This window comes from Salvelinus fontinalis, chromosome 33 (genome assembly GCF_029448725.1).
Source record: "Salvelinus fontinalis isolate EN_2023a chromosome 33, ASM2944872v1, whole genome shotgun sequence".
In the NCBI taxonomy this organism is placed as follows: Eukaryota; Metazoa; Chordata; class Actinopteri; order Salmoniformes; family Salmonidae; genus Salvelinus; species Salvelinus fontinalis.
Window position 1 is genome coordinate 45,887,286 of NC_074697.1, and position 13,536 is coordinate 45,900,821.

The following is a 13,536-nucleotide window of genomic DNA, read 5'->3' on the forward strand; positions in this document are numbered from 1 at the left end:
CCGGGCCGGGTTTTGTGAAGTCAATGAGTGAGGTGAAAATGAACAACTAGGGAAGAATTTCTCTAAATCTAAAGGCACAATCTAGATTCAAGCCAATATTTTTAAGTAGTTGAGCATGTTATTACTCCAACCTCATGAAAGTGACAAGCCATGACGTCGCCTACAACTGTGATCTGGATTTCTATTGGAGAAACCGTTTCTGCCCATCTTCACATGTACGGTCTTTGTTTAAGTGCAGTGTGCATTGTGCTGCACTTACCAGCCCATTCGTTTCATATGAAGTGTGTGTGTGACTGCCTTGTTCAGTTAACAAGCTAACGTTATGACAATATTTCTTCAACTAAGCAACGTTTCTTAACTTGCATAAGGGCCTCCCGAGTGGTAGCGCACTGCATCGCAATGCTAGAGGCGTCACTACAGACCCGGGTTTGATCCCAGGCTGTGTCACATCTGGCCGTGATCGGGAGTCCCACAGGGCGACTCAATTTTTACTAGTATGTTTTAAGACACCCCCCCCCCACCCACACACACACACATTTACATTACATTTAAGTCATTTAGCAGACGCTCTTATCCAGAGCGACTTACAAGTACATACATTCATACTCTTTTTGTACTGGCCCCCCGTGGGGTCACATCTGTGTGACCAGAAATCAAAGCCGTTGCTTATTCCACATTTTTGGGATGGAAAAACATATCTAGGCCTTTATTTCCCCAAAAAGATTGCTTTCATTTGACATGCTCCTATAAAACTTCACATTGGTGCTCATGGGTCATTTTACATGGAAATGACCTTAGGAAACCTTCGTGTTTTATGTCTATCACACTTTGTTTGATAGGAAACCTGTGTGTGCCCCTCTCCTCCCAGTCTGCCTGGGCCAATGGGGAAGTGGTAAAGGGCAACTTACTGGTCACGAGAAATCCCGAAATGGCATCCCACACTAACGCCTTGTGACAAGGTGGTGCCCTTCCACTGTCTTGAACCACTGCTGACACTAATGTAGCACCACGATTCTACGAAGAGATGCGGAGTGCTGGAGGGAGACAGATGGGGGCAGGAGAGAGAGATCGAAAGAAAGAGCTAAGCTCAGAAGAGTGGCTGTTTAAGGCCTCTAGTCATCTGTGGGCTCTTTTCCCTCCTCTCCTGGCAGCTTATCAGTCGGTGATTAAACCTGTCACCTTTAATTAGAATATGGTGGAAGTGGAACAGCGCGCTCTCTCTGTGCTGCAGGTGTAGCGACGTACCAGACAGTTAGAATAAAAGAACGCTTCCAGCAGTGACAGTACATAAGAGAACCTGGAATCCCTCAGATGCTGGGAACAGATAATACAAATTAAACATCAGTTAAGGTCATGTTCTAGAAGGGTCTATGGATTTCTAATGACTCGGGATCTACTATAAAGCAGGTCTCCCCAAACTCAGAAAGCACATGGGACCGTTCCCCTGTTGATTCTACTAAATCTCAGAAAAGGAGGCCCAATTCTACACCCAAAAGTCCTATTCCAGTGTTTCCCCTTTATTCATTTTGCAGCAGTGGGATAGTTAAATGTTCAGTGTAAACATAAACGACTCAAACCAGATTTAAAATATGTAGAATATATTGGAGCTATATTTTTTTTTTTTTAAGATCTTTTATGCACATGCATGTACACAAACGTGCTCCGGGTTAGCCTGCTAACTCCGTGTGGGTGGAATGTGCGAGTTCCTCTCGCTGAGAGCTCTTCCCATGATCTCGCACTCCACTGTGCTCCTGTGGGTCTCTAGCCTCTCAGAAACAAAGTGCCCCAGATAAAACAGCTGGCTCAGTCACTCACAACCACAGATGGAGGCTCCTGAGCCCCACTAAGACATACTGGAACTGTACTGATATACTCAGAGATATACTTTAGGCCGAATTTGCTGTCAATCAGGCCAAAGAATGCTTCGGAAAAGAGACATTAGAGAACTCCCATTGGATGTCTGGATCTCTGCTCCTGCCCATTGTAGTTCAGAGCCCTCATCTTATTCGCCAGCATTACTCATAGCCTCGGCTGAATGTGCTGAGTAATCCCCTGTGGCCAATAGCCAGACAGCAGGGTTACTGACGGTTGCCATTGATTGCTGATCCCTTAGCACAGAACTGAGGGGGCACATACCAGGAACACAGCCTAAAGGGCCAACTGTGCCTTACATCATTGAACAGCTCACTAAATGTGCATTTCTCTCTGTCAGTCACTTTTTCCCCCTCACTCCAAGTCTCATTCCCTCACTTTTTACTCCTTTCGATTCTCTTTCCTTGTTGACTAAATCCTGCATTCTTCCCTCGTTCCATCACTCCTTTTTTCTCTCTCGCTCTCGTTTCTAATCTCCTTCATTCCCCTTTCTCCCTCTTGCAATTGTATCTTGTCTCGAGGAGCACTGCAGCGAACAGTGGCCCACATCCTGGGCCTCCATCTCCATGGTCACCATTCATCTAAACATCATGGCCCCCTTTTGTCACCCAGGACATGGCGGGCAATTCAAACTGCCCTCACAAAGGCTGATAACCCCTATTCACACAACAGCTCACCCATACCTTTCACTGGAGCGTTCCATTCGCAGTGTTTGTAACGTGGGCATATACGATCTTGGAAATTCAGGGAGGGATGGGGATTTGTGATCGATAAGAGACATTGCATCCTCTTTCTTATTGGATATCCTGTGAAATATTTTACACGCTTATGGGTGTACAAGGATTTCTAGGAAACATTGGGTATATAGGCTTCTGCAGGACAGGACTAGTTATTGATCAACCCCATGAAACCTTGGGATATGTTCCCCTATGCTGCAATGGAATCAGTTTTTCCTCCCCCAACTCTGGCCTTGACCACTCAAAGACAACAGATCAAACTGACTTTGGACCAGCACAAGAACCTGGAGTCCTTTGTAACAAGCTATCGTCATCCATCAAATCAGCAAGTCAACACATGCACACTTTCTAATGGTTCAGATAAAAACCGGCTCTTATTGCCGTTCCCCTGCTTTATACTCTGGTCTCAAACAAGGCAGCCATTCAGAAGCGAGCCACTGTAATCTGGCCAACAAATTCTATAGCTGCTGCCTATAATTAGCTCTCGCTCTATCAAAACACTGGCTTCCACTTTCAATCAAACTTTTCAACATCACTTTTCCTAGTAAGACACGGACGATTTAACAGCTCCCGCTCTGTGAAACATTCCCACGAAATATGGCGTCTCCCTAGGCTGGCGGCAATGTGTGATCTGTGAATGAACAGGTGACAATTTCATTCAGAGGCAAGGTGGTTTGAGAAACCAGAGTGTGTCATCATCACTTAATGAGACGTGGCATGGTTAATGCTGGATAGATTTAAGGGTTTAGTGGCCAATATTTGTATTTATTATGCATTCCCATACATTGGCAGCAGCTAATCTTCCTGGGGTCCAGCCAAAATTAAGGCAGTAATATAGATTTTACAACAGATTTCACAATACATGAATTGTGTGCATTGATTCTGCTGATAGCTGAATTGTGATCAGAACACTACATGATGTTAGTCTTTACCGAAGGCTGGACAATAGATGTTAGACCCATTGATTGGTCATTGTCAGAATCAAAGGGACTGAACGTGCATGGCTGTGTGGGCTAGTAGATGGGGAAATGAGGCTTCAGAACTAGTGGACCTCGTTATTTACAGCATGTATAGTATAAGCCTTGAACATCTTTTACAGGTGTATTGTGATGGTCAGGAGCTGCTAATAAACAGGACAATGGCGAAAGGTGGAGAGGTGCTCTTGCTCCTAGAGAAGCTGAAGACCTCTGGTGCTCCTCTCCCGTAAAACATGTGATGAGGCCTCGTATAAAAAAAACATCACTATCGACCCAAATCAGTACGTCCTGGGACTTGATGTCTATGACATGGCCTGGGCCCTCCGCTGTGTGTGGATGAGGAGGCGGACCAAGGACTCTCGGCACAACCTGCGGCCCAGGGAGGGGCAAGCGCGAGCGGGTACAGGAGAGCGGAGGGCCTGCTGCTCGAGCAAACGGTACAGCTGTTTGTGAGGGACGCGGCTTCCTGGTGAGGTGTGACTGCGCCGCAAAGGGCCCAATCAGGCTGAGACCAGGAAGTCCTGGCTGCTAATACGTTACCCGGGAGCAGAGAGGCAGGCTAGCTGAGCGACGAAACCAAAAGTGGGTTTGTGACCGGTTCAGTGGAAGAGCAACTAGCCAAAAGAGTGCAGTTGAATTCACGGGGATAATGTAGCCTGTGACCCTTCCTCAGAAGAGTAGATCAATAACTGGAAAGAATGTAGAATTTAAATACTGGTAAAGTATTTAGAGTAGTACCATATAGCAGCTCCATGCTATTGGTGGTGTTTGCATACGTCTGACACATGGGTTTGCTGCAGTGTCCAGTGAGAAAGGTCTTTCCTATGAGGTTGATTGAGATCGAAGAAAATGTTCAGTCATCCATTTTCCGATATAGCAGGCCATCATAGAACAACACAGCAGAAGATTATTCTACACGTCCACATTTACTCTATCTGGAGCAGGTTTTGGAATTTGCCTCAAGGAGGAAGTGAAATCCACATACACAACTCTGGCATGAACAATGATCCAGTATTGAGAGCCTGCTACAGTACCTTCTGAAAGTATTCATACACCTTGACATATTCCACTTTTTGTTGTTACAGCCTGAATTCAAAATGGATTCAATTATTTTTTTCCCCCTCACCCATCTACACACAATACCCAATAACAAAGTAAAAACATGTTTTTACACATTTTTACTAAATTATTGAAAATGAAATACACAAATATCTCATTTGCAAAAGTATTCACACCCCTGAGTCAATACATGTTAGAATCCCCTTTGGCAGCGATTACAGCTGCGAGTCTTCCTGGGTAAGTCTCTTAGAGCTGTCCACACCTGGATTGTACCATTTTCCAAGCTCTGTCAAATTGGTTGTTGATCATTGCTAGACAACCATTTTTTATTCTGTACAGGCTTCCTTCTTTTCACTCTGTCATTTAGGTTAGTATTGTGGAGTAACTACAATGTTTGTTGATCCATCCTCAGTTGTCTCCTATCACAGCCATTAAACTCTGTAACTGTTTTACAGTCAGCATTGGAGTCATGGTGAAAACTCTGAGCATTTTCCTTCGGCAACCGAGTTAGAATGGACGCCTGTATCTTTGTAGTGACTGGGTGTACGCATATACCATCCAAAGTGTAATTAATAACGTCACCATGCTCAAAGGGACATTCAATGTCAGCTTTTTTACCCATCTACCAATAGGCGCCCTTCTTTGTGAGTCATTGGAAAATCTCCCTGGTCTTTTTGGTTGAATCTTTGTTTGAAATTGACAAATGTTTTATTTAACTAGGCAAGGACCTAACAGATAATTATATGTGTGAGGTACAGAGACGAGGTAGTCATTCAAAAATCCTGTTAAACACTATTATTGCACAAAGAGCGAGTTCATGCAACTTATGTGACTTGTTAAGGACATTTTCACTCCTGAACGTATTCAGGCTTGCCATAACAAAGGGGTTGAATACTTATTGACTCATAATTACACTTTGACATTAGGGGGTATTTTGTTTTGGACAGTGACAAAATCTAAATTTTATCCATTTTAAATGTAGGCTGTAACAACAAAATGTAGAAAAAGTCAATGAGTGTGAATACTGTCTGAAGGCACTGTAGCTCCTCTGTAGTTCCTCATCCTTTGCAAAACTTTCTCTCCCTCAAATAAAACCTGAACACAGAGGGAGGAATGAGAGCTCAATCCCACTAGCCATCCATCCATCCTTGTGTTCGGAGACTGAGATTCTTGTTTGTAATGAAAAGCACTATATAAAATAAATCTGTTATAATTATTATTCCTGCCCTGGCTCCTCTCCGGGACCCCAGCACAGAGCAGGTCAAACCTTTCCTGCATTCCTTTCTTAGCAGGCACTCCATATCACAGACCCTGGGTGGCGGGAGGTCTACTCAGATCATACTATCTGCAGAAGCAGGGCTGAGAGACAAGGGAGCCTACCAATTCATTACTCAAACGGCCTGGAAGTACTAGGAAGTTGAGAGGCTATAGTGTAAATATGTGTGTGTGTGTGTGTGGGGGGGGGGGGGGGGGGGGGGGTGATCATGTTAGGAAAGTTCTTGACACCCAAGCCAACAGCTTCAGATGGTCTTCATCTGATGCAGCAAGTAATACGTAGGCTGCAGAGGAGGCTGGTGGGAGGAGCTATAGGAGGATGGGCTCATTGTAATGGCTGGAACGGAACAAGTCAAACACGTGGTTCCCATGTTTGATATGTGCTATGTAATCCATTCATTACAATGAGCACATCCTCCTATAGCTCCCCCCATCAGCCTTCACTGGTAGGCTGTGGTTAACAAATCACTCTTTTGATCAGCATTTGTTTTTGTTTTATAGCTGTGAAAATAACTCTCCAAAAGGACAAACTCACCAAACGCACACGTTGTGGTTTGATAAACTTTTGACTACTTGACCTTAGCCGAGGAACGGGCTAATTTCAACTCAATTATCTGTGCTCACCAAATTCCTCTTTTGCGCAGGCCTGTAGAGTGTTACATAGCCATTTGACTAATCCTCGAAACGAAACAAACGAAATCCCATATTAACAAACATTGCTGAAGAACTACAAAAACAGTCAGACTTAACTCGACCTCTGAATGCAAAGAGATTGGTTACAAAACGACAGAAAATCTATAGGTCCTAATAGCCGACAATTCACCAAAATGTGTAAAACTAGACGTGTGTCTAACTACAAGACCGTCTCGAACTTGATAACTGGCAGACATAAATACAACAGTGACAATTGACAGAGTGGAGAACAGAGAAGGCAAACAAACCGTGGCTGTTTGTCAATATGTCAGAGCCTTTACACCGGTAGAGGAAACCGTTCACAAATTCACTGCTCTATGCGCTGAGCGATATTGGATAGCGTAGTACACGATACCACACGCACTCCAACATAGGAGTGGCCACAATGCGGACTTCACTCATTCTCAGCGAAAGCGCAAATGAATGCCTATTTATTAAGGGACATGTCATCCTATCTGTGTAATTACATTATTGGACGAAATACTTGCTTTTTGTAAGACACTTAGGATATCCAATGTTGCATCACAAACAATGATAGGTATGGTGCGCAGTCTGTATGAACATTCCATTTTGAAGTTCAAAATTAATGTTCACTGAAAACAGAAAACGCACGAACTCGAGACATGCAACTTCATAGGATTGGAAATTGTAGACTAAATTAAAATAGGTCATAACACTTCGATGGGTAGGCCATAAAAACGTCCTCCCGAAACCGTTCGGTTTCTGTAGGAAACAAATATCAAAACATGGTGACGGATTAAAAACGTGCCTTGCACTCCAGCTGCCCCTAACTAGTGGGATACTATGGGCCTATTGGCATTGTGCCGTAAGCTTTGAAATAAGACTAACTGCCATATAAATAAAATGTCTATAGGATAGTGTCGCCTATAACCTATTACGCAGTAACTAACGAATATTATGCGTCCATAACTCTTTGACATGGGGCCTTGACCGACACTAGTGCAAAATTATCCCTGAATAGAGGGGAAATGACAGATGATGCAACGTAGCCAACAATAAGACCTGATTTTATTTGTTATTCGTCAAAAAACATTTACACTTTCTCGGCCCATAACATAGGGCTATTGCGCATGGCATGGGGACACTATTTCCAAATTGCTTAAGACATTTTCGCCAATGAATGCTACCTTCTGTCCATTCACATGTAATTGTGAACAAATGAATGAAAAACAATAGAACACTGCCAGTAATTGACATAGATGAAAAACGCGTTGACAATTATATATTCTAAAAGTACACTTATTGTTGAATTGGGCACATTGATTAAGATTAGAAATGTATTTTACGCAAGAGGGTTATTTCTCCCAGAAGAGCTTGGCCTGGCCTGACCAAGCCCCAGTCCACACAGAAAGATTGCAAACCCGTTTGCTACACATTTTTTTCTTGTCTGATCGAGATTCACTTATTACCCCCACTTCACTCCCAACTACCCATTTAAACCTGGAAAATGACTGTTATACGGAACATTGTTTTCCTTGCCACACCACACCATCATAGTCAATTAACGTAAATTGTTTTCATGTTTGAACCGTTTAACATAATAAAAGATTGGCTAAATGAATTGGTACATACCATAGCATTCCTCCCTCTTCTCTCGTTCACTCCTTTCTCTCCAATGTTCTCCTTCGCAACTCGCAAAAACAGCACTCCCAACGCCTCGAGAATTTAACAAAGAGGAAATTCTACTCCACGAACAGTCACATAAATATCTATATTCCCCTTTTGAACACTTGGTATATTTTTTAACCTGAAATCAAGACTCCATTTTCACAAGTAGCCTATTAACTTTTCGGTACCATCTGCATGTGGAGTTCCTCTTCTTGCCTTTGGACACAAAACACCAAAATTATCTCGGAAAATGCAGTAGAACTTCAATTTCTTGTCCCCTGGATGTTCGCTTTAGGAAAGAGGGGCGTTGAAAAGACTTGATTCGTTGTGTTTTCCTCTTGGTTCACCACGTTGTTTTGACCAATTGTTATTTCCTTTGTTGTGTCCAATATACAGATATGCCCATACGCGTACACATTATATGCGGTGTTAGTTGATGCGCAGTGCTTAATTGATAATTACAACCCTAAATGTTGTGTTTCCTACGAGTATCGCTTCACAGACTGCCCAAATGTATGACCGTGTGTAAGTGTATTTTTTTCAGCTTCCCAATAATGGCGGCCCGGCCCTTCTCCCGAATATAGCCTCTCCTCCTCCGTCCTATTCCGAGAGAATAGATAGAGAGCTGTAGTCTCGCCCAGTGGCGCATGGACACAATTACAACACGCACATTATGTTTCTAAATACAATAATTGCTTATATTCTCCTAATAATTAGTGAGTCATCGTAATTCGTTTATATTTTTTGCTGTATTAATAATATACTTAAATAAAAATAAAAAAATTAAAGGGGTCAATCTGCATTTTCTACATACATTTTTGGATTTTTACATTTTTGGATATACCCATTGGTTCTTGAAGAATTTCGCTTATATATATATATAAATGCTTCAGGAGCTCAGTTTAACTGTCAGACCCCATCAGGACGCAAAATATAAGCTTGTTTTACTACAATGTTTGTAAACAAAGTGAATGTTAAACACTATAACTCAAAACGTGGTCAAATTACACCAAGTATACAAAACATTAAGAATACCTGCTCTTTCCTTGACATGATCAGGTGAAAGTGATGATCCTGTATTGATGTCACTTGTTAAATCCACTTCAAACCAGTGTAGATGAAGGGGAGGAGACAGGTTAAAGAAGGATATTTAAACCCTTGAAACGATTGAGGCCTGGATTGTGTATGTGTGCCATTCAGAGGGTGGAAATATTTAAGTGCCTTTGAATGGGGTACAGTAGTAGGTGCCAGGCACACCAGTTTGTGTCAAGAACTGCAATGCTTCTGGGTTTTTCACGCTCAACAGTTTCCCGTGTGTATCAAAAATGGTCCACGACCCAAAGGACATCCAGCCAACTTGACACAACTGTGGGAAGCATTGAAGTCAACAAAGACCAGCCTCCCTGTGGAATGCTTTCGACACCTTGTAGAGTCCATTCCCGATGAATGAAGGCTGTTCTTTGGAGAAACTGGGAGGGAGGGAGGGGGGGTGAAACTCAATATTAGGAAGGTGTTCCTAGTGTTGGCTATACTCTGTGTATAATTTTGATATCATGGACAGTCAGTCCTTGCATCCATAGCTCTGTCTATGAATTGTAGAGTGGTTACATTTCTCCAGCCACATCCCACAGCTTTGGCTCAAAACAGGGTATTGGAAAAAAGCTTTGTTATTGTTTCAACTGCTGATTGCCCCTTTAACTGCACATGCCTTTAATTGGTAGAATAATTAGGAAATTAGGTCAATGCAATTTAGGACAAGAAATTAGATGCAACTTGCAAGAACTGGAAAAACACTTCCAGCAAATTTGTATAAAAAAAATGCATTTTAATAACTCTCCAGGAATTTACCCCAACTCTTGCAGGAGACCACATGTATCCATGTTTGGCAATTATAGATATAAACCATTTTCACAATATCATGTCAGTTATGCATTCCCCACAAAAGTAAACTCTGTTAAACAGCATACTTGTATTGCATTTGATGTATTTGATATAAAATGCAACCGATGTCTAACTTACTAGCTTCACTGACTTCCGTGCATAAATCATGTATGTACGACACTCACAAATCTTACTTCCCAACATGAACTAATCATATATCTGATCCAGCACACAGGGAGAATGGGAAAGAGAATATTATGATTTAGCCATTCAGAAGTTCTATAAACTCAAAAAGGTTATTCCCAGTCCTCTAGACTTACTCATGAACTGGCTGTTCACTGAATTGTTGGAAATAACTTTTTTCACCTGAGAAGAATTCAGTAGTCCTGATTATAACATGTCAGCTTAAATGCTATTGCCTTCACCAAGAGTATACGACTTGACAATATAAAACCACAAACACATGGAAGTTAAAGATCGAGATTCCACAGAGAGAGAAATGATGCACTGCGATACTAAATATGATTGTTGTTCTACAATGCCTGACGAAGACCTAAGGGTGGAAACGTTGTAAATAAATATCACCTGGGAGCATGAGCAGCAGTGCACGACATTTCCCTCTCTGTTCTCCATGAGTTGGCCTACAACTCCAGCACCTGAGGAAAGTACCTGGATGTGCTTATGTTCTTCAGCTTTTGTTCTACAACTCAGATGTTTGGTGGCTTGGGGACTTTGTTACGCATTGAATCTCTCCCTGTGTCTCACACAAACACAGGTGTATTGCAGTTTCACAGGGACCCCCGCAAGATCTGAGAAAGCCCCCCCAACACCTTACAACCTGCAGTCCGAATCAGGCTGTGACTAACTGCTCCTTATGTATTCTTTTGGGTGTTGGATAACTCTCTTTATTGGCAGAACATTGTATAATAATTACTTTGCTAAATAGTCTAAAACACTCCACATACTAACAGATACTCTTGATCTGCGTATTTTAAATGTTTTAGGTGAACATCCTCCATTTAAACAAAGTTGAAAGTACAGCATGCCGAGTCAACAAGCTGCTTGCTGTCCAATCATATTAGTCAGTGAGTTCACGGAAATATTTGCATGACCCCAGTCACACCGAGCAAGACTAGCAGGGGTCAAAGTTGTATTCATAATTTGTCCCCGTTTTTCATTTTCTCCTTCACTACTGAACTACTACTGGGATACTCACTGCGACAAGCTGGCCCAGCTATACCGATCTCTCTGACCAAGACCTTTCTGAACATTGTTTGGTTTTTAACCAGAGTATAAATTGAGGAAATGCTCTGAACTGTTTCATACACTCCTATTCATTTAAAGCCACAACAGCCTTGGAAAACCCCATTGGAAAACAAGACAGCAAAGCAGTCTAACGAGAGAAAGAAGCTGCCTTGCTTCTACTTGGTTTCCCCCTTTACTCGCTCTATCCCATCTCAACTCGCTCTGCAGCTGAAATATTTCTGGGTCCCAGGGGCACACACATTCCTCCCACTCACAGTTGTGCAATCCCTGACAATCACCACCCTCCCCCTTCGGCCTCCCCGGCCTAACGCACAGCACAGAGGAGCTGTCCAAGCTGTCTGGACAATGTTCTGCAGCGGATCGGCTACCCACCAGACCAGTTAACAAACCCAGGGGCCATGATTTTGCAGAAAACAGCCAAAGGGATGTAACATAAATGTCGGACTCTCCTTTCTGTTATTGCTTGGTGTGGGATTGGGAACAAAAGTGTATTCCTTGCCTTTGGTGTGAAAGTCACAGGCTGTGAAAGACAACGTGTGTTTTGTTGTTTTTGCTGAGATTTAGGGTTGTGCCCCAGTCTTCCTGTATAATGGCCTATGTTACACCCTGCAAATAGGCCTTGTGGTTGAAGGCATGATGTCCGAGTGTTTGTAATGTACGTTTCATTTGGGCTGTGGAAAAATGTAAAAGTAGCATGGTTTCTTTCCTCTGGGGTTTAATACGGTGAACAGAAATCAATGATAATGGAATAGGTCAAAATTCTATGAGACATCTTGATTATGGGAGTATGGCTAGACGGTACACTGTCCTGCTCTCAGCACACATATAAGCTGCAGGCTAAAGTCAAATCTAGACTTGGTTTCGTCTTTTGTAAATCGCTCTTCTTTCTCCCCAATGGCCAAACTAACCCTTATTCAGATGACCATCCTAACCATTCTAGATTACGGAGACATCATTTATAGATCGACAGGTGAGGGTGCTCTCGAGCGGATTGATGTTCTTTACCATTCTGCCATCAGAATTGCCACTAATCTTCCTCATAGGACACATCACTGCACTCCTCTGTAAACTGGTCATCTCTGTATACCTGTCACAAGACCCACTGGTTGATGCTTATTTATAAAACCCTCTTAAGCCTCACTCCCCTTATCTGAGACATCTACTGCAACCCTCATCCCCCCACATACAACACCCGTTGTCCTAGTCACATTCTGTTAAAAGATCCCCAAAGCACACACATCCCTGGGTCGCTCATCTTTTCAGTTTGCTGCAGCCAGCAACTGAAACGAGCTGCAACAAACACTCAAACTGGACAGTTTTATCTCAATCTCTTAATTCAAAGACTCAGTCATGGACACTCTTACTGACAGTTGTGGCTGCTTTGCGTGATGTATTGTTGTCTCTACCTTCTTGCCCTTTGTGCTGTTGTCAGTGCCCAATAATGTTTGTTCCATATTTTGTGCTGCTACCATGTTGTTGTCATGTTGTGTTGCGCTCATGCTGTGTTGTCATGTGTTGCTGCCTTGTTATGTTGTGGTCTTAGGTATCTTTATGTAGTGTTGTCTCTCGTCGTGATGTGTGTTTTGCCCTTATCTACAGTTGAAGTCGGAAGTTTACATACGACTTAGCCAAATACATTTAAACTCAGTTTCACAATTTCTGACATTTAATCCTAGTAAAAATTCCCTGTATTCAGTCAGTTAGGATCGCCACTTTATTTTAAGAATGTGAAATGTCAGAATAATAGTAGAGAATGATTTATTTCAGCTTTTATTTCTTTCATCACATTCCCAGTGGGTCAGAAGTTTACATACAATCAATTAGTATTTGGTAGCATTGCCTTTAAATTGTTTAACTTCGGTCAAATGTTTCGGGTAGCCTTCCACAAGTTTCCCACAAAAAGTTGGCTGAATTTTGTCTCATTCCTCCTGACAGAGCTGGTGTAACGGAGTCAGGTTTGTAGGCCTCCTTGCTCGCACACGCTTTTTCAGTTCTGCCCACGAATTTTCTTTAGAATTGAGGTCAGGGCTTTGTGATGGCCACTCCAATACCTTGACTTTGTTATCCTTAAGCCATTTTGCAACAACTTGGGAAATATGCTTGGGGTCATTGTCCATTTGGAAAAACCATTTGCGACCAAGCTTTAA

At 42.5% G+C, this 13,536-nt stretch overlaps 1 protein-coding gene across 1 annotated transcript in view; it reads right to left on the reverse strand.

Moving 5' to 3' along the window:
• The window catches only part of LOC129832381 (rho GTPase-activating protein 35-like), a 104,121-nt gene extending 95,243 nt beyond the window's left edge, over nucleotides 1-8,878 (reverse strand). The window contains exon 1 of the mRNA XM_055896403.1: nucleotides 8,207-8,878. The gene's annotated coding sequence lies outside the window, so the exon portion shown is untranslated. The remainder of the gene's footprint in view (nucleotides 1-8,206) is intronic.
• Nucleotides 8,879-13,536: the final 4,658 nt, after the last annotated feature.